This window comes from Heterocephalus glaber, unplaced genomic scaffold (assembly GCF_053883595.1).
Source record: "Heterocephalus glaber isolate CG9 unplaced genomic scaffold, H.glaber_assembly_v1.0 deba00001733, whole genome shotgun sequence".
Taxonomy (NCBI): domain Eukaryota; kingdom Metazoa; phylum Chordata; class Mammalia; order Rodentia; family Bathyergidae; genus Heterocephalus; species Heterocephalus glaber.
This window is the reverse complement of record NW_028258444.1, coordinates 20,445,837-20,466,469: the sequence shown is the minus strand read 5'-3', so window position 1 is coordinate 20,466,469 and position 20,633 is coordinate 20,445,837. Positions and strand designations below refer to the sequence as shown.

At 38.2% G+C, this 20,633-nt stretch overlaps 1 long non-coding RNA gene across 1 annotated transcript; it reads left to right on the top strand.

Annotated features, from left to right (window-relative positions):
- Positions 1-6: 6 nt before the first annotated feature.
- Positions 7-18,496, top strand: LOC110345499 (uncharacterized). Its single transcript, XR_002388889.2, has 2 exons — positions 7-306; positions 17,989-18,496. It is a non-coding gene; the product is annotated as an uncharacterized LOC110345499 (long non-coding RNA).
- The last annotated feature ends 2,137 nt before the right edge of the window (positions 18,497-20,633 follow it).

Sequence of the window (20,633 nt, the reverse complement as noted above, 5' to 3'; positions counted from 1 at the left end):
AGCACTAGAGGACTCTGTCCGGCGGTACCCCCGGCTACTGGGAGGCGGAGGAGCGCACTGCGCAGCCAAAGGCTCCCGGGCACGGTTGCCTTGGAAACCAACTCCCTCCCTTCAGGGGCCTCTAGGCTGGAAGGTCCCTCCGACTGCTTGGTAGAAATCGAAAAATCTCTGTCTGCGGCTGCACCTGACTCTTGAAAACTCGGCAAGTGTTGGTTTTGCCTATTCTGATTTTATTTCTTGGGAGATGGTTTATAAATTCTGAGGAAACGTCCCTCAGGATTGCAGGAAGAAAGCATGAGAGATGAGGTAAGAGGGCCTTCTAAAATAAATTGTTAATCCCTGAGCTCATAGTCAAGAGCGTTGAGGAGTGTTGAGGAGAAGCATGCAGGCAGGCAATAATCAGGCCCCCTCCAAAGGCTCTCTATGACTTCCTGGGTCTTCTCGCTTGAGTCTCAAGTCAGCAAGCACAGAGTTCAGCTAAGGATGGTTGTTAAAGAAATTCCACCAACAAAAAGAAAAGCTTCCAACTTTTCCAGGAAAAGCTGGTTTTAGAGAAATTATTATTTAACAACAAACCAATCTAAGGCAAAATCATGAGTAATGTATTCAGTTTGATTTGGGTTTAAAAGAAAAGAGAGCCTGGCTAAAATCCAGCCAGTCCCCTACTCCCAAAAGGAGGAAAGGGATCTTCTTAAAATTTTTATATGAACTGTCATAAGAGACTCTAGGTAAGTCCATGTTATTAGGGGTGGAAAGGATCACTGCAAAGAATTCTCAGCCTCCAAAGAAGCTACACTTGGAGAACACAGTCCAGGACAAGCCCTGGATACCATCCCTTGCATTGGCCCTGAAACTGGAAGCAAGGCTAGGCTTCAGTACCCCTGAAAAAGAACCATATCAGCTTTAGTGCTCATATCCACATTTTCTGTTCATGTCAATTGATCTTAACCCCTTGAATCTGTAATTCACATCCCAGCCTCACCTCCATTTTTGCCCATCAAAATATTTTTTTAATTTTTAAACTTTATTTTTTATTAGTACCTATTTGTCATACATATTAATCACATTCATCATAGGGAATTTGTACATGTACATAATATATCTTAATTCTTTTTTTCCCATTCCCATCCCCCCATCAGCCCTTCTTCCCCTCCCCATTTACACAAGCTTTGTTTCCATTATATTCCTTCCACTCTCTTTTTTTTCCTTTTCCCTTCCTTTCCTCCCCCTCCCTTGTTACCTTCCCATTTGAACATACTCTTCCTACTTCCCAATATCTGTCCTCCATTATCCTCTTTATTTACCTTTTGGGTTCCTCACGCAAGAGAAACAATACAATATTTAAACTTGTGTGTCTGGTTTATTTCACTTAAGATTATGGTCTCCAGGTGCATCCATTTTCCTACAAATGATTCAATTTTATCTTTATAGCAGATTAGTATTCCATTGTATATAAATACCATACTTTCCTTATTGCCCATCAAAATCTTAACCACCTTCAAAGTCAATCCCACAGGCCACCTCTTCCAGGAAAAGTCTTTTTTTTTTATGGTACCGGGGATCAAACTCAAGACCTTGCACTTGTGAGACAGGTGCAGCATCGCTGAGCTAAATCCCCAGCCCAAAAAGTCTTTCTTTATTACACTTTCTCTGACACCCCTAACAGATGTATCTCCCCCTCTACAGAATCCTCATTTCATTTTTCTCACAGAGGTTACCATGCTATAGTTATTAAAATACTTTCTATGTTGACTTTAGCTTACTACAATATTGTATCCTGTTTGAAGGTAAAAATTATTTTTTATGCCTTTCTGGAAGAATAGTGGACACATAGAAAGTTTTAGGCATATATATGTGCCTTTAGTTCAATACATAAAAATTGTTATTGAACATCTACTAGGTACAGACCCAAATAGCACTAAAGATGCAGATAAATCCAAAACCTATCTCCAAGGAGCTTAACAACCTAATTGTGGATAAAATGACAACAAAATAGTACATAGAGTAAGAGCCATATGGATAATATAGCCATCCCTCAAAGTCAAGCCTGAAGGCTACCTCTTCCAAGAAGCCTTCCTTCCAAAGATTGTGTCCAGGATGGCAGAGTAGTGAGCATCATGGAAAGAACCTCTCTGAGATTTTATGTCCAGACACTGGAATATAGCAACATGAGAAAGAGAAGAAGGAAGGAAGTAGGTTCCTGGGACCCAGGAAGGATCTGAAGTGAGAATTAAAGTCCACAGAGAGAGTGATGAGAGACTTCAACAAAGAAGAAGGAGGTGGTAGGCAGTGCTTTCTCCCTGAGCCCAGACTCACTGTGTGGGAAAGGTGGCTTCAACCTGCAGATCCACAGTGACTACTGGCAACTCCAGAAGACTCCACAAAGAAATGCACCAGTGGAATGGAGCAGTAGATGCAGCAGCAAACTGCAGTGGCTGGTGAATTATTTGGGTTCAGATGTCCTCCAGAAGAGGGTGATTGGCCAGTACCCATCTTGGAGAGAGACCAATTGAGCTCAGAACTCAAGAGCTGCAGGCTGGCTCCATCTGGTGGCTCCCAATGTCAGGGTGAGGCTGTTGAGTTCAAATTGGCAGGAGGTCAGGGAGCCAACTTCAAGCAGGCAAGAGTCACATGGACTATTGCAGGCTCAACAAATCTGGTTCCACCCTGATAGCCAGAAACCAGACTGAACTTCAGTGGAACTAAAAATACAGCCTTGCTGAGATTATCCACTACCCCATTGTAAAAGTAGGGCTGACTTGCTGGGATTAATCAACTCGAAGCTGGACTCTGTCTGCCCACTTTATCTACCAGTGACAGCAGAGAAATGCCTGGAAGTGGATTTTTTTCTTATTTTCTTTTTTTCTCTCTTTTCTTGTTTTTCTTTTTGTTTTAATTTTCTTGATAGTTTATTCTTCTTTTTATATGAGTGTGAATACAGTTTCTAGTGTTTTTGTTCTATTGTTCTGTTCTCTTCTTGTTTTTATTTCATCTTTTTCTCCCTCCTGTATTCTTCACCACTTTCCCAAAGTTTGCATGATCATCCTTTATCCTCTATCCTTGCTCCTAATCTCGACTTCTTCTATTTCTCTATTTTTCCCCCTAACTCTTTTAAAATTTTCTCCCCCAAGGATAAAATTACCATATTGAGGGCTGATTTACTGCGTACAATTTTCTGGTTCATTTTAGATTTTGTTACATAACCAAAATCTTATTTATATGGTTAAAGGTGGCAAATTAATAATTACCATAGTTTGTCATTTTCTAGGCTGTGTTTGATGTTATTGCTGATTGTATTACTTTAGCTAAGGTTATGTAATTGTTCTAATCAGTTGTTATTCCTGGTATATCAAGATTGAGATTGCCTAAGGGTCATAAAAAAATACTAAAGGCCAGTGCCAAAGAACCAGGGGCTGGCCCAGGTGGGCAGCAACTTCTCATCCCAAATAAATTGAAGAGGTAGGATCTTGCAACAGACTCAAAACCTGAAAGCCAGCTACACCTGAGAAGTAATAATTTCTTAAGGGTTCTGAAAGCTAGCACTTCACCATAAGCAATTTATAAGTATCAACCTAGAAATTAAACTCAAAAAATAGAAAATGAGAAGACACTTAAACAAGATGTAACCCCAGACTTCCAGCTCACAAAAGGCAAAGCAACGGGGCAATGAGGTGGAAAAATGCTAAAGCCACCCACCTGGACTCTGAAGTGGTAACAGCAGAAGTAACAAAGCAGATGAAAGAGGCTGTAGAAAAAAATCAGAAATAATTTATCAGATAACTACAGAGATGGTGACCAAAATGAAAGATATGGTTAGTGACTCTAGAGCAGATACAGATAAAAAATAAAATAAAATAAAGGGAGCTTGGAAAAATGATGGAAACCATGAATGCTCTCTGCATAGGAAAGAAATGGAATCCATGAAACAGATTCAAACAGATATCCAGGAGATTAAAAATTCCATTGAAAGTACATGCAGCAGAATGAGCCAATGGTGAGGATAGAATATCAGATATAGAAGACAGGATTGCAGTTAGTGACCATAAAAAGAAAGATTTCTTAAAAATACCAAGGGAGGGCCAGGGATTTAGCTCAGTGGTTCCGGGACCTACCTTGCAAGCACAAGGACTCAAGTTCGATCCCTGGTACCACAAAAAAAAAAAAAAAAAAAGCAAGGGACCATGAAAAATCAATCCAACAGCTGATAGATGATGCAAAGAAGAATAACATAAAATTGATCAGAGTCACTAGGCATGGTGGCACATGTCTATGATCCCAGCACTTGGGAGACTGTGGCAGGAGGATTGCCAAAAGTTTCAGGCCAGCCTGGGTTACATAATGAGTTCAAGGCCAGTGTGAACTACATAGTGAGACCCTCTCTCAAAAGAAAAGATTAATCAATGAAAAATCAGGAGCTAGCACAAATGACATAAAAAACATGTTCACAGAAGTAATGGCAGAAAACTTCCCAAACAGGGTAAAAGAATTTGACATGAAGATAAGTGAGGCATATAGAACTCTAATTACCCATCATTACCCAAGACACATGATAGTCAAAATTCCAGAAATTCAACACAAGAATGGAATATTAAAAGCTGTTAGACAAAAGAAACAAATCACCTAAAAAGGAGAGCCCATCAGAATTACAGCAGACTTCTCAAAACAAACGCTCAAGTCAAGGAGAGATTGGAATGAAGTATTTCAAGCCCTAAAGGAAAACAACCTCCAACCTAGATTGATATACCCCACAAACTACCTTTCAAAATGGATGGAGAAAGAAGATACTTCCATGACAAAAGACACCAGAATAAATTCATGACCACCAAACCAGCACTGCAAAATGGTCTGAAGAACATTCTAGAAAGAGATAATGAGGACTACAAGTCCACGAACCCCAACAGAATGAATCCAAGGCAAGACAAGCAATGAAACAGAGGGGAAAAAAGGGAACCAACAAAAGGAAAATAACATAACAGGATAAGTCAGTTATTATGATCAATGTAAATGGTCTCAATTCAACAATCAAAAGAAACAGACTGACAGAATGGATCAAGAAGGAAGACCCAACAATATGCTGCATACAAGAAATATGTTTGATTCAAAAAGAAATTCACAGACTGAAAGTCAAAGGATGAAAAACAATACTCCATGTGACAAGAACCTGGAAAAAAACAGGGGTAGCTATTCTACTTGCAGACAAAGTGGATTTCAAGCCAAGACTGATTAAGGGAGACAAAGAAGGTCACTATATCCTTGTAAAGCAAACAATCCAAGAGGAAGATATAACAATCAAAAATTTATATCCACCAAATACCTGCACACCTAACTATATAAAACAAGTATTAACGGACAGGGAAAATCAAATAAGCACTAATACAGTTGTAATGAGGGAACTCGATATGCCACTGTCACAAATAGACACATCAACTAGACAAAAAATCAACAATGAAATGTTAGAACTGAAACTTTTTTTTTTTTTTTGGTACCAGGGATTGAACTTGGGACCTTGTGCTTGCAAGGCAGGCGGTGGAACCACTGAGCTAAATCCCTGGCCCCAATATATATACACTATGTTCTTCACAGTGTTTTTTATTTTATTTTATTTTATTGGTACTGGGGATCGAACTCGGGTCCTTGCGCTTGTGCAGCAGGTGTCAAAACCCCTGAGCTAAATCCCTGGCTGAAACAAACTTTTGACAAATGGATTTAGGGAATGTCTACAGAGTGTTCCATTCCATGACATCAGAATACACAGTCTTCTCCACTGTGCCCAAGATGTTCTCCAAAATAGACCACATATTAGCTCACAGAACATGCTTAAGTAAATGCAAAGGAATTGAAATTATCTCATGCATATTCTCAGACCATAGTGCAATGAAATTGGAAATCAGTGGCAAAAGAAACCATAAGAACTTCATAAAAACATGGAAATTGAGTAACATCCTCCTAAACAACCAATGGGTCACAGATGAAATTAAAGAAGAAATTAGACAGTTTCTACATTAGACAGTAATGCCAATACAACATACTGGAACTTGTGGAACACAATAAAAGCAGTCTTACAAGGGAAATTTATAGCAGTGAATACCCAATCAGGAAAACAGAGCAGGCTCAAATAAACAACCATATATATATATTGGTACTGGGGATCAAATTCAGGACCTTGTGCTTATGAGGCAGGTGCAGTGCCACTGAGCTAAATCCCTGACCCTAAACAACCTAATATTGAACCTTGAGCTTCTAGGAAAAAAAGAGGAAGTCAGGCCCAAAGCTTGTACAATGGAAGAAATTATAAAAATCAGAGCAGAAATTAAAAAAAAATAGAGACTAAGAAAACAATACAAAAATCAATGAATCGAAGAGTTGATTCTTTGAAAGATTAAATAAAATTGACATACACTTAGTCAACCTTATCAAAAAAAAAGGAAAGAAAAGACTCAAATCATGTAATTAGGAATGAAAAGGGTGAAATCACAACAGATCCTGCAAAAATCCAGAAGATCATCAATACCTACTTCCAGAACCTGTATTCTAGTAAGATGAAAAACATGGAAGAAATGGACAGATTCCTAGATACATATAAGCTATCAAAGCTGAATCAAGAAGATATAAAAATTCTACATAAACCAGTATCAGTCAATGAAATTGAACATGTAATTAAAAACCTACTTAAAAAGAAAACCCCTGACAGATTCACTGCTGAATTCTACAAGACCTTTAGAGAAGACCTAATGCCACTGCTTCTCAAACTCTTTAATGAAATTGAAAGGGAAGCAATACTACAAAATTCATTCCTGGAAGTGAGCATTTCTCTGATATCAAAACCAGAGAATGATACAACCAAAAAGAACTACAGAACAATCTCTCTAATGAACATAGACACAAAAATCCTCAATAAGATACTGGCAAATAGAATGCAGCAAATCATCAAGAAAGTTATACACCAAGACCAAGAAAGATTCACCCCGGGGATGCAGAGGTGGTTCAACATATGCAAATCAATAATGTAATACACCATATTAACAGAGCCAAGGATAAAATCCATATGATCTTCTCAATAGATGCAGAAAAAGCACTTGACAAAGTCCATCACCCATTCATGATAAAAAAAAATCTTACAGAAAATTGGAATAGATGGTCTTTATTTCAATCTGATAAAAGCCACCTATGACAAACCAACAGCCAACATCATACTAAATGGGGAAAACACTGAAAGCTTTCACTCTAAAATCAGGAACAAGACAAGGATGTCCACTTTCACCACTCTTATTTGATATAGTTCTGGAAACATTAGCCAGAACAATTAGACAAGAAAAAAACAGGAATAAGGATAGGAAAAGAAGAAGTTAAATTATTATTATTTTCAGATGACATGACACTTTACAAAGAAGACCCCAAAACTCCACCAAAAGACTCCAAGATTTAATAACCAAATTCACTAGAGTAGCTGGATACAAAGTCAACTCTCAAATATCAGTAGCATTCCTATACAAGAATAACAAACTCACTGAGAGAGAAAAGGGAAACAACACCTTTCACAATAGCATCCAAAAAAGTGAAATACCTGGGAATCTAACAGAAGAAGTAAAAGACCTCTACATGGAAAATTACAGTATTCCAGCCCAGAGCAAGGGGCTTCTGTGCCACCATTCCACTGCTCCCAGCCCAAAGGAAGGGGCTTCCGGGCCGCTGTTCCACTGCTCCCAGCCCAGAGGAAGGGGCTTCTGGGCCACTGTTCCACCACTCCCAGCCCGGAGGAGGTGAGTTGCAAGGGCGCCAACAGCACCACCCCTCATCGAAATGAGAAGACACGTAAACAAGTCTCAAAACCAGGCTTCCAGATTACCTACAGCAACCCCAAAGGGAAATGAGATGAAACACTCTGATATTCAACCACCTGGACTCCCTGAACTGGCAACAAAAGAGGATCTGGAAAAAATGAAATCAGAAATAATTTCTCTGATAACAGCAGAGATTGTGCCCATAGTACAAGACAGGATTAATAAATCTAGAGAGGACAGGGGCTGGGGATTTAGCTCAGTGGTTCTGCTGCCTGCCTTGCAACTGCAAGGACCCAAGTTCAATCCCTGTTAGCAAAAAAAAAAAAAAAAGTCTAGAGAGGACACAGATTAAAAAAAAATAGAGGAGCTGAGGAACATGATGGAATCCCAACATAGGAAACAAATGGAAACCATAAAACAGATACAAACAGATTTCCAGGAGATTAAAAACTCCATTGAAATTCTACACAGCAGAATGAGCCAATGTGAGGACAGAATTTCAGATATAGACGATAAGATTGCAATTAATGACCAGGAAAAGAAAAATTGCTTCAAAATTGTAAGGGACCACGAGAAATCAAACCAGCAACTGCTAGACGATGCAAAGAAGAATAACATAAGACGGAAAGGAGTCAACAAAGAAACAGGCGAATGCAGATGACATAAAGAAACTGTTCACAGAACTGATGGCAGAAAACTTCCCAAGCAGGGGAAAAGAACTTGACATACAGATAAGTGAGGCACATAGGACTCCAAATAGCCCTGATCAAAAACAAAATCTACACATAGGCATATAATTGTTAAGATTCCAGAAACTCAACAGAAGAACAAACTTCTACACGCAGGTAGAGAAAAGAAAAAAATCACATACAAAGGAAAGCCCATCAGAATCACAGCAGACTTCTCAATGCAAACCCTCAAGGCAAGAAGAGCTTGGAGTGACATATTCCAAGCCCTAAAGGAAAACAGCCTCCAACCCAGATTGGTGTACCCTGCAAAACTATCTTTCAAAATTGATGGAGAAATCAGATACTTTCATGACAAAGAGCATCTTAGGAACTTCATGAATACCAAACCAGCACTCCAAAACATTTTAGACAATATCCTAGGAAAAGACAGTGGGGATCACAACCCCAGGAAGCATAGCAGAATGAATCCATCAGTCGCGACAAGAAATTAAATGTAAAAGGGGAGAATCCAACAAAAAGAAAGAATCATGAACTTCATCTACCTAATGAGTATATAATTCAATCTTGTTATTGTACTGATTTGTATTTTTCTGATTCTAGTGTTGCACACCTTTCCTTGCACTGTGCTAGCTATTTATCATCTTCTTGTGTCTAGTTTGTCTATTAATGAGCTGTAAGAGTTCTTTATATATCCTGGTCATAGGTTATATGCATCATAAATATGGTCTATTTAAGGACTACTTTTCATTTTCTTAATGATGTCATTTAAAGTTCTAAATTTTGATGGAATCTCATTTATCAATTTTTTTTCTTTTATACATCATGTTTTTTGTATCCTAGGAAATTCTTGCCTACCCTAAATTCATAAACATTTTCAGTTATAATTTCTTCTTAAAATTTTATAGTTTTAGTCTTTCATATTTAGATTCATAGATCCTTTCAAGTTATTTTTATGTATGGAAATAAAGGGTTGAGGTTAATTTTTTGTATGTGGATACCAGGTGTTCTAGTGCCATTTGCTGAAGACACTATCTTTTCCTCTGCTCTTGAATTGAGTTTATGCTCTAGAAAATGTTAATGTTAAATAATCTTTCAAAACTGAGTGAACAATATATGTGTGGCTCTATTTCTAGATTCTCTGTTTTATTCCAATGATCTATATGTCTTTCCTTACACCAACACTACCTTGATTACTGTAGCTTTAGAGGAAGTCTTAAAATTAGGTACTAAATGTCCTCCAACATTGTTTTTTCTTTTTACTTTTCTAGGCCCTTTGTACTCCTATATAATATATTAAACATGTTAAATTTCAATATCCAAATCTTCATTTATAGCAAGTATACATAGGCCCGAATTTTTATATATACCTTGTGTTTTCTAATCCTGCTAAATTCAAATACAAGTTCTAGGGGCTCCTAGAGATTTCTTAGTATTTTCTCTGCAGATGATCATTTCATCTACATACAAAGATTTTACTTCTACCTTGCCAATCCTATCCTAATTGTGTCATTTTATTGCCAGACTATTTTGCATTGGGCCTATGTTTCAAAGCTTAATGGACAGAAGAAGAGTAGGCATATCTGCCCTTGTTCCTCAACTTAGGGAGAAAGCACTGTATCTTCTCCATTCATATAAGGCATTTTTCCTGGAAGTATGGAGTACATGTCTTTTATCTGTTGAGAAGGTTCTGTTCTACTTCTAGTCTCCTGATAGCTTTTACCATGAACAGCTGTAGAATTTAGTCCAATGTTTTCCTCCAAGTACTGACAGGATCATATGGTTTTATCTTTCTCTTTAAATGTTTGATATAATTTATCAGTTATATTGTATATGAGCCTACTGTTGTCATATAGGTAGTTTTCAAGCTAGGAATATACTTTCTTTAATAGGTGCTATTCAAATTTTATATTTCCTCCAGAGTCAGTTTCATTAATTTGTCTTCCAAGGTACTTCCTAGAAGTTGTCCAATTTATTGCAAGAAATTTTTTTGTAATATGCTTTCTATATCCTTTTAAATTCTATAAAATCTGTGGTACTGTCTTCTAGATCTTTATATTGTAATTTAAAAATGTATAATTGATTTTGTGTAATAGGAAGAAAAGGTCTAAAGGAGTAGGGGAAGTGGGAGGCATAGGGGAAAGGAAAGAAGGGAAAAGAAAAAATATGAGAAAAGGAAAAAATGGAAACAAAGGCTTTGTAAATAGGGAAAGGTGGAGTCGGTGAAGAGAGGGCAGGGGAAGGGGAAAAAATAAGGACCAAGATACATCATGTAAAGGTACAAGATCCCAATGATGAATGTAACTGTATTTTATACCTAAAATGTACCAATAAACTTAATGGAAAAAAAAATTTTTTTAAAGAAAATTACAGTATTCCATGAAAAAAGAGATAGAAGAGGATATCAGAAAATGGAAAAATATCCCTTGTTCTTGGGTAGGAAGAACCAATATAATGAAAATGGCCATACTTCCAAAATTGTTATACAGATTTAATGCATTCCCAATCAAAATTCCAACAGCATATCACACAGAATTAGAGAAAAAAAATCCCAAAGTTCATTTGAAACCAGACTATACCTAGATAGCAAAGGCAATTCTGAGCAGCAAAGGCAAGGCAGGGGACATCACAACCCCAAACTTGAAATCATACAACGAAGCTACTGGCAAAACAAAACAAAACAAAAAACAGGATCAATAGAACAGATTAGAAGATAAAGAAACAACTCCAAACATACTCAGTCCTCTTTGCCAAAGGAGCCAAACACCTTCACTGGAAGAAACATAGCCTCTTTAATAAATGGTGCTGACTTTCCACTTGCCAAAGATTAAAACTAGATCCATATCTTTCACCATGCACTAAACTCAAATCAAAATGGATCAAAGATCTAAATATTAAAACAGAAACACTAAATCTGCTGGAAGATAGAATACATAGAACTCTTGAAGACATTGGTATAGACAAAGATTTTATGAACAAAACCCCAATCACCCAGGAACTATTACAAAGAATTGACAACTGGGATCTTGTCTTATTAATAAGCTTTTCTACAGCAAGAGAAACCACCAATAGAGTGAAGAGGCAGCCCATAGTATGTGAAAAGAATTTTGCCAGCTGTTCTTCAGACAAAGGACTAATACCTAAAATATATAAAGAACTAAAAAAAATTAGACCCCCCAAGTTTAAAGATAAAAAAAAATGGGCATCTGAAATGAACAGACAGTTCTCAAGTGAAGAAGTAAAAACAGCAATTAAATATATGAAAAAACATTCAACATCATTGGTTATTCAAGAGATACAAATTAAAACGACTGAGATTCCATCTCAATCCAGAAAGAATGGCTATTATCAAGAAATCAACCAATAACAAATGCTGGAGGGGGTGTGAGAAAAAAAGGATCCCTTCTTTACTGTTGGTCGGAGTGTAGAGTGGTACAACCTCTGTGGAAATCAGTGTGGGGATTCCTCAAAAAGCAAACTCAAGGTTCCATTTGATCTATCCATTCCCCTTCTTAATATCTCCCAGAAAGAATTAAAAGCATCATACCAGGGATTTAGAGAGAAGCTCAGCCAGTCCCAGCACCCAGAAGGAAGCTCCCTGCCTCCATCTCATGCGCCTAGGGCAGAGAAGCTCAGCCGGTCCCAGAACCCAGAAGGAAGCTCCCCACCTCCATCCCAGGCTCCTAGGGCAGAGAAGGTGAGCCAGTCCCAGCACCTGGAAAGAAGCTCCCCCACTGCCATCCCAAGCTCCTAGGGCAGAGAAGGTGAGCCTCGTGGGTGCCAGAAGCACCCCCTCCCATGGAAATGAGAAGACATGTAAACAAGTCTCAAAAACAGACTTCTGGATCACCTACAGCAACCCCAAAGGGAAACGAGATGGAAAACTCTGATACTCAACCACCTGGACTCTCTGAACTGGCAACAAAAGAGGATCTGAGAAAAATGAAATCAGAAATAATTACTCAGATAACAGCAAAGATTTTGCTCATGGTGCAAGACATGATTAATAACATGATGGAACCCCAACATAGGAAACAAATGGAATCCATAAAACAGATACAGATTTCCAAGAGATTAAAAACTCCATCGAAAGTCTGCACAGCAGAATGAACCAATGTGAGGACGGAATTTCACATATAGAAGATAAGATTGCAATTAGTGAGGAGGAAAAGAAAAATTGCTTTAAAATTGTAAGGGAACACGAGAAATCAATCCAGCAGCTGCTAGATGATGCAAAGAAGAATAACATAAGACTGATTGGAGTCAATGAAGAAAGAGGAGAGAGTGCAGATGACATAAAAAATCTGTTCACAGAAGTGATGGCAGAAAACTTCCCAAGGAGGGGAAAAGAACTTGACATACCGATAAGTGAGGCATATAGGACTCCAGCTAGCCTTAATCAAAAAAAAAAAAACTACACATAGCCATATAATAGTTAGGATTCCAGAAATCCAGCAGAAGAATAAAATTCTACAAGCAGTGAGAGAAAAGAAACAAATCATATATATACAAAGGAAAGCCCATCAGAATCACAGCAGATTTCTCAATGCAAACCCTCAAGGCAAGAAGAGCTTGGAGTGATGTATTTCAAGCCCTAAAGGAAAACAGCCTCCAACCCAGATTGATATACCCTGCAAAACTATCTTTCAAAATTGATGGAGAAATAAGATACTTTCATGACAAAGAGCACCTCAGGAACTTCATGAAGACCAAACCGGCACTCCAAAAAATTTTAGACAATACCCTAGGAAAAGACAATGAGGATCGCAACCCCAGGAAACCCAGCAGAATGAATCCATTGGGCATGACAAATTAAACGCAAAGGGGGAGAATCCAACAAAAAGAAAAAGTCATGACAAGGCTTTTAAAACTTTTAACTTCCTCTCCCTAATGAGTGTATAATTCAATCTTATTATTGTACTGATTAGTATTTTTCTGATTGTAGAGTTCCACACCATTCCTTGTGCTATACTGGCTATTTATCATCTTCTTATGTCTACATTTTAATTGGGTTGTCTATTAATGAGCTCTAAGAATTCTTTATATATTCTGGTCCTAGGTTATATGCATTGTAAATATGGTCTGTTTAAGGACTACTTTTCCTTTTAATGATGTCGTTTAAAGTTCTAAATTTTGATGAAATCTCATTTATCAATTTTTTTCTTTTATACATGATGTTTTTTGTATCCTACGAAATTCTTGCCTACCCTGAATTCATAAATATTTTCCCTTATAATTTCTTCTTAAAGTTTTATACTTTTAGGCTTTCTTATTTAGGTTCATAGATCCCTTCAAGTTATTTTCATGTATGGAAAAAAAAGGTTGAGGTTAATTTTTTATATACGGATACCAGGTGTTCTAGTGCCATTTGCTGCAAACACTATCTCTTCCTAGGCTCTTGAATTGAGTTTATATTCTATAAAATGCTAATGTTAAATAATCTTTCAAAACTCAGGGGACCATATATGTGTGGTTCTATTTCTAGATTCTCTGCTTTATTCAAATGATCTGTATGTCTTTCCTTACACCAACACTGCCTTGATTATTGTAGCTTTAGAAGAAGTCTTAAAATTAAGTACTAAACGTCTTCCAACACTGTTTTTGTTTTTGTTTTTGTTTTTAACTTTTCTAGGTCCTTTGTACTCCTACATAACTTTTAAATTTTAATATCCACTTCTTCATTTATACCAAGTATACACAGACCTGAATTTTTATCTATGCCTTGTGTTTTCTAATCCTGCTAAATTCAAGTACAAGTTCTAGAGGCTCCTAGAGATTTCTTAGTATTTTCTCTGTAGATGATCATTTCATCTACATATAAAGATTTTGCTTCTGCCATGCCAATCCTATCCTAGTTGTGTCATTTTATTGCCAGACTATTTTGGTAGGGACTAGGTTTCAAAGTTTAATGGACAGATGAAGAGTAAGCATATCTGCCCTTGTTCCCCACCTTAAGGAGAAAGCATTGTATCTTCTCCATTTATATAAGGCATTCTCGCTGGAAGTATGGAGTACATGTCTTTAATCTGTTGAGAAGGTTCTGTTCTACTTCTAGTCTCCTGATAGCTTTTACCACAAACAGCTGTAGAATTTAGTCCAATACTTTTTCTCCAACTACTGACAGGATCATATGGCTTTTTCCTTTCCTCTGTTTAAATGATGACTTTTGGGGGTGGATCTTCCAATGCTGAACCAACACTGCCATCCCTATAACAAAACCACTTTCTACATACTGCCAGATCTGACTTCTAATAGTTTGTTTTGTTAAACAAATTTCTATCTATGTTCATACTTTTTTCTTCTATTATCTTTATCCAGTTTTAGGATTAACACAATGTTGAGTTCCTAAAATGAGGGGAGAAGTGTTCCTTCTTTTTTCTGCTTTAATTGTTTGATATAATTTATCAGTTAAAATGTTTATGAGTCTGCTGTTGTCATATAGGTAAGTTTTGAAGCTAGGAATAGACTTTCTTTAATAGGTCCTATTCAAATTTTGTATGTCCTCCAGAGTTAGTTTCATTAATTTGTCTTCCAAGGTACTTCTTAGAAGTTGTCAAATTTATTTCAAAAAAGATTTTTGTAATATGCTTTCTGTATCCTTTTGAATTCTGTAAAATCTGTGGTAATGTCTCCTAGATCTTAATATTGTAATTTTAAAAATGTATAACTGATATTGTGTAACAGGAAGAAAAGGTCTAAAAGAGCAGGGGAATTGGGAGGGGTAGGGGAAGGGAAAAAAGGGAAAGGAAAAAATATGAGAAGAGGAAAAAAATGGAAACAAGGTCTTTGCAAATAGGGAAGGGTGGGGGGGTGAAGGGAGGGCAAGGGAAGGGGGAAAAAAATAAGAACCATGATACTCATGTCAAGGTACAAGATCCCAATGATGAATGTAACTGTATTATATACCGAAAATGTACCAATAAACTTAATGGGAAAAAAAAAGCATCATACCACAGCAATATATGCACACCCATGTTTATAGCAGCACAGTTTGTAACAGCTAAATCTTGGAAACAGCCCAAATTAATTGATGAATGGATAAAGAAGATATGTTTTTCTTATATAATGAAGTACTCCTCTGACATAAAGAAGGATAAGCTTGAGATGTTTCTAGTTAAGTGGATGAACTTTGAGACCAAACTCTTAAGTGAAATAAATCAGACACATATGTTCAAATATCTCATGGTTTCTCTGGTGTGAGAACCCAAAAGTGTAAATAAGGACCAAAATGTATAATAGATATTGTGAAATACGAAGAATATGTTCAAATGAGAAGGGAAACTAGGGAGGGGTATGGGGGAAAGGAAGAATGGGAAAAGAAAAAAAAGAAAAGGAAAGAATGGAAACAAAGCTTTTGTAAATAAGGAAGGGAAGAGGAGTTGAAGGGAGGGTAAGGGATGAGGAAAAAAAAGAATCAAGATAAGTCATGTACAGATACAAATTCTCTATGATGAATGTGAATGTTGTGTACTCCAAAAATATACCAATAAGCTTAATTAATTAAAATAAAAGATTGTGGCTAAAGGGAAAATGAGCTTGGCTTCCAAACAAAGATTACAATAATTCAGAAGACAAAAATAATTTTTATGGCTTAAAGCGCTCAAGATGGTGACAGAAAAAAAAAAAGGTGACAGAGAGGATGTGGATTCTAGCTAAGTCTCAAAATACAGGTAAAATTCAATTGAGTAAAGGTTAAAAGAGGGGAGTTGGGTAAAGACTTAAGAATAATAATGCACAGTGACCCATTGGGAGTAGCCATAGGCTGAGCCAAAACAAAAAGTTATTAAGAACAGTAGGAAATAAGAGTTATGATAGAGACTGTGGTGCTGAACATGGTGGTGCACACCTTTAGTTCCAACTATTTGGGAGGCTGAGGCAGGAAGAGCTCAAGTTCAAACCCATCTGGGGCAATTTGGCAAAACCTTGTATCAAAATTTAAAAAATTTTTTTTGGTACCAAGGATCGAACTTGGGTCCTTGTGCTTGCAAGGCAGGCAGCGGAACCACTGAGCTAAATCCCCAGCCCCTCAAAATAAAATTTTAAAAGGTCTGGGGATATAGCTCAGTGCTCCCTGAGTTCAATCCCTAGAACTGGGAAGAAAGGAAAAAAGAAGGAAGGGAGGGAGGGAAAATTGAAGGGAGGAAAGGCTGGGCATGGTGGCGGATGCCTATGATCCCAGCACAAGGAAGGTTGAGGCAGGAGTATCTCCACAAGTTCGAGGCCAGCCTGTGCTACATAGCAAGACCCTGTCTCCAAAAACAAAAGGCTATCATGTATGAGTTTGCATGGTAGCCCGAACTGCAATTCTCAGATGCAGCATGTACTTTTACCCTCTTTTTTTCTTTCTTTGGCCCAAGTTAGCTCTGCAGAGCTAGTTTCTTACTCATTTGCCCTTCACTTTTCAAATAAACTTTTTGGCACCGTTCAAAAAAGGAAGGGAGGGAAGGAGGGGAGGCAAAAAAAAAAAAAAAAAGGGTAGCAAGGAAAGAGAGAGAGAAGAAAGAAGTGAAAAAAAGGTAGGAAGGAAAGAGAAAGAAAGAAAGAAAGAAAGAGAAAGAAAGAAAGAAAGAAAAAAAGAAAGAAAGAAAGAAAGGGGGGAGGGAGGAAGGAAGGAAGGAAAGAAAGAAAAAAGGAAGAAAGAAAGAAAAGGAGGGCTGTATACATGTTCAGTGGTAGAGCACTTGCCTAGCACACCCAGGCTTCTGAGTTCAATCCTCAGCACTGAAAAACAAATTGTGGCCAAACTGATAGAGTAGGACGCTGACAAAGTTTTAAGGAGCAGTTCCATGAACCAAGAGTTGCTGGTATAAATGCATTATGTCATTTAATGCAATGGTCATAGTATCTCCATCCTTTTTTTACATTTCACTGGTAAGAAAACTGAGGCTCAGAGAAATTAAGCAACTTTCTAAAGGTCAGGCAGTCATTAAGCTAAATTTATTCATTCATTTATTAATATGTAACACATTTACTGAGAACCTGTGTATCGATCCCAGTGTTGGGTGTTGGGGAAATAGCAAAAAGACAAAGAGGGTGCTTGCCTCCTTAGGCATTACAATTTAGTGAGGAGACACTAAACAAGCAAACAAGAGGGTTACAAGTTATAGTAACTACTAAGAAGTATGATGGAATTATGTGCCAGAGAACACCCAGAACAGGAGGTGGCTGGGGAGAGCTCCGAGAAGGCGAAGAGATGGGTCAGGGGCAAGTCTGCTCGACTCTAGAGTTCTAGTCACTGTGCCACCTTGTCCCACAGAAATGCTGCTATCCCCGAAATCTGTCATTAAGGCAGGATGAATTAGAGCAAGACCCTGAAGCAAGGAGGCCAGTTAGTCTGACCCTGGCAAACTGATCATTCAAGAGGCCAAGAATGGTGGCCAAAGGAAGATATTCCCGCATCTCCCACTCCCCCAGAAGACAGGTCCCAGCCAGGGTGGGAGTGAAGTGGGTGGGATGGGAGAGGATTGAAGAGGTAGAGGTGATTCCCGGAAGCTCTAATTGATGTTCTTTTCCTTCTGTAGGAATGTGGAGCCAGTGCTGCTGGCCCTTGACTCCAGGGTCAAGAGCCCCACCTTCTGGTCTACTGTGCAAATTACAAAAGGAAGTAGGCCACGGAGGCAGGCTGGTAGGCTGCCTGAGGCTGCTGCTATCTGGAGCACTGCGGAAGACAGGCCCTTGCCTCCCAGGCCTGATTTGCTCTCTCCTTCCTGAAGGAGGCCAGCTTCCATGACTCCAGGCACAGGTTCCCTATGAGTAATATATGGAACCAGCTTCTACTGCTCCCCGCCTTGGTGGTAAAAGTGCAATTGTGTGCCTAGCCAGCAAACAGGCCCCGGAGGAGCTGGAAGGAAAATATTCAGCCAAGGACATCACCTCAGACTGATTATTTTTCTTAAAGAAGCAGAAAAATAGAGCACTACAGAACTGGCTTACTGACAGGGATAGGTTCTGAGAGATGTATTATTAGGCAATTCCATCACTGGGCAAATGTCAAAGATTGTACACAAATTAAAATGGCTGCAACATCAAGAGGTGATATTATCTTTTAGTACCACTGTCGTATATACAGCCCACCCTTGACCAATTCATGCAGCATGACTGCATTGACTGAAAGGCATTGAAATTCTCTTTTTACTGACAAAAAGACAAAATGTAAGAAACTCAAAATCATCTGAGAAAATGTTCTCCTATAATTGCAACCAATTTTTCCATCAAAAGCATCTTCATTCCCTCATGAATTTACCATGTCTCTTGCTCTATTTAAATTGCCCAAAGGGCTACCAAGGTAGATGTCCTAGTCTTATCATTAGCTCCCAAATTCAACTTTTTTAATGGGGGGGGGGGCATGCTAGGCAATGCTCTGAACTCTCCCCGCAACCCCTAGTTGAATCTTTTACCTGATTTTGTTTCTCCACTTTCTCCTTCAAGCCCAAGAAAAAATTCGAAGATGTCTTTAGGATCCAAGGAAAGACTTAATTAGGGCTTGTTTGTACTGTCATCTGGGACCACTTCCTGTGGAAGAAAAAGACATGGGGAGAGACATGATTCTTTGTCATGCTGAAAAGGTTATGCAGGTGCATGATTTCCTTTCAGCCCCTGCCAAATCACAGCATATCTAAAGAGATGATAGAATACAATTTTCTATGTTCACAGCAATCCTGTAATGCTATGAATCACCAGGAAGAATGTGAACCACCACAAAAACTGAGAGCTGAGCTCTAGACTGTGAAAAATCCCTCCCCCTCAGCTCATCACCATCAACATCATCCACTGAAAAGCTGGTATACTGCAATCATTTACTTCTTGCCCCAGGAAAGTGAGGCTCTGAGATGGAATACAAGTAAAATGGTAGAAACCTAGCTTCTTCCTTCCTTGCCATCATGATTGAGATATTTGGACAGAAGCAGAAGTAGGGAAAAGGACCCCCAGGGAGAACAGAACAAAAGAGAAAAGCATGCTGTTAAACAAAATTACCACATGCAAGTCAAGAGTAGACAGTTATAGGGGCCGGGGATTTAGCTCAGTGGCACTGCTCCTGCCTCGAAAGTGCAAGGTGCTGAGTTTGATCCCCAGTACCGGAAAAAAAAAAAAAAGATTAGACCTTATAAGAAAGGAGCTGTAGAACTCCAGATCCAGATAGGAAGCCATTCAGGAATTTGAAAGAAACAGGTGTTCAGTAAGAACTACTTGTGAATCCTTGATAGCAGATCGAGGATTTTTTTATATTAAATTTTTATATTAAATATATTTTATTATATTAAATATACTTATCTTATCTGTTTCTATCGAAACCTAACCCTACTTAGAAATCAGGTTTGTATAAAGTAGTTTCATTCCAAATCTTATCTACTTGGGGACAAGACCTCCTGAGCTTGTTGTACTAGATCAGGAAGTTCTTACTTCACTTTTAGCCAATAGGCCTGGGATAGCCTTAAGTGGCAGCAAATTTAATACTTCACATTTGTATAATTCTATATACACAATTTTTAAAATCACTATTATTTCATGTGTCTTCCATCAGTCTACAAATGTGCACAGGAACTTTTATAGACTAAGAAGTTAAAATGTGGCTAGTTAATAGCAGAGCTGAGTCAAGAACTCATGTTTTCCACTTCCTTGTGTGGCTTCCTAGAAATATAATTCCATTCACCCACTTGCTGCATACAATTAAATTGGCTTTAATGGAGGAGTAAAAATGTGACCTTTCTTTAAAACTGACATTACTCCTCCACCACCACCACCAAGCAAAAACCTAGGATTTCTCTCCTCTGTTACCCTATCAGATGAGAGCTTCATATTATTTCCACTTTGGAAAGTGTGTCAGTGCTATCTATTTATTAGTTATGGAACAACTCTTACAAAGTTCTGAAAATAACTATTGCTGCTTATCTTTAGAAACATATTATCTGACACAGATATAAATTCAGTCCAAGTTACACGTACTTCCAATAAGACATCCCTTGAGGGCATATTTTGCAGTTAATGAAAAAGAAAAACCCATTCAGAAGCCTGGGCTGGAGCAGGGAATAGACATAGAATGTGAGCCCTATCGACCGGCAGCAATCCAATGGACACCCCCCCCCGCCCCCCGGCTCCTCTGTACAGCCACCTGGTTCCACACTACAAAGATGCAGAGGACACCGGACCACCAGACCACTATACTGAG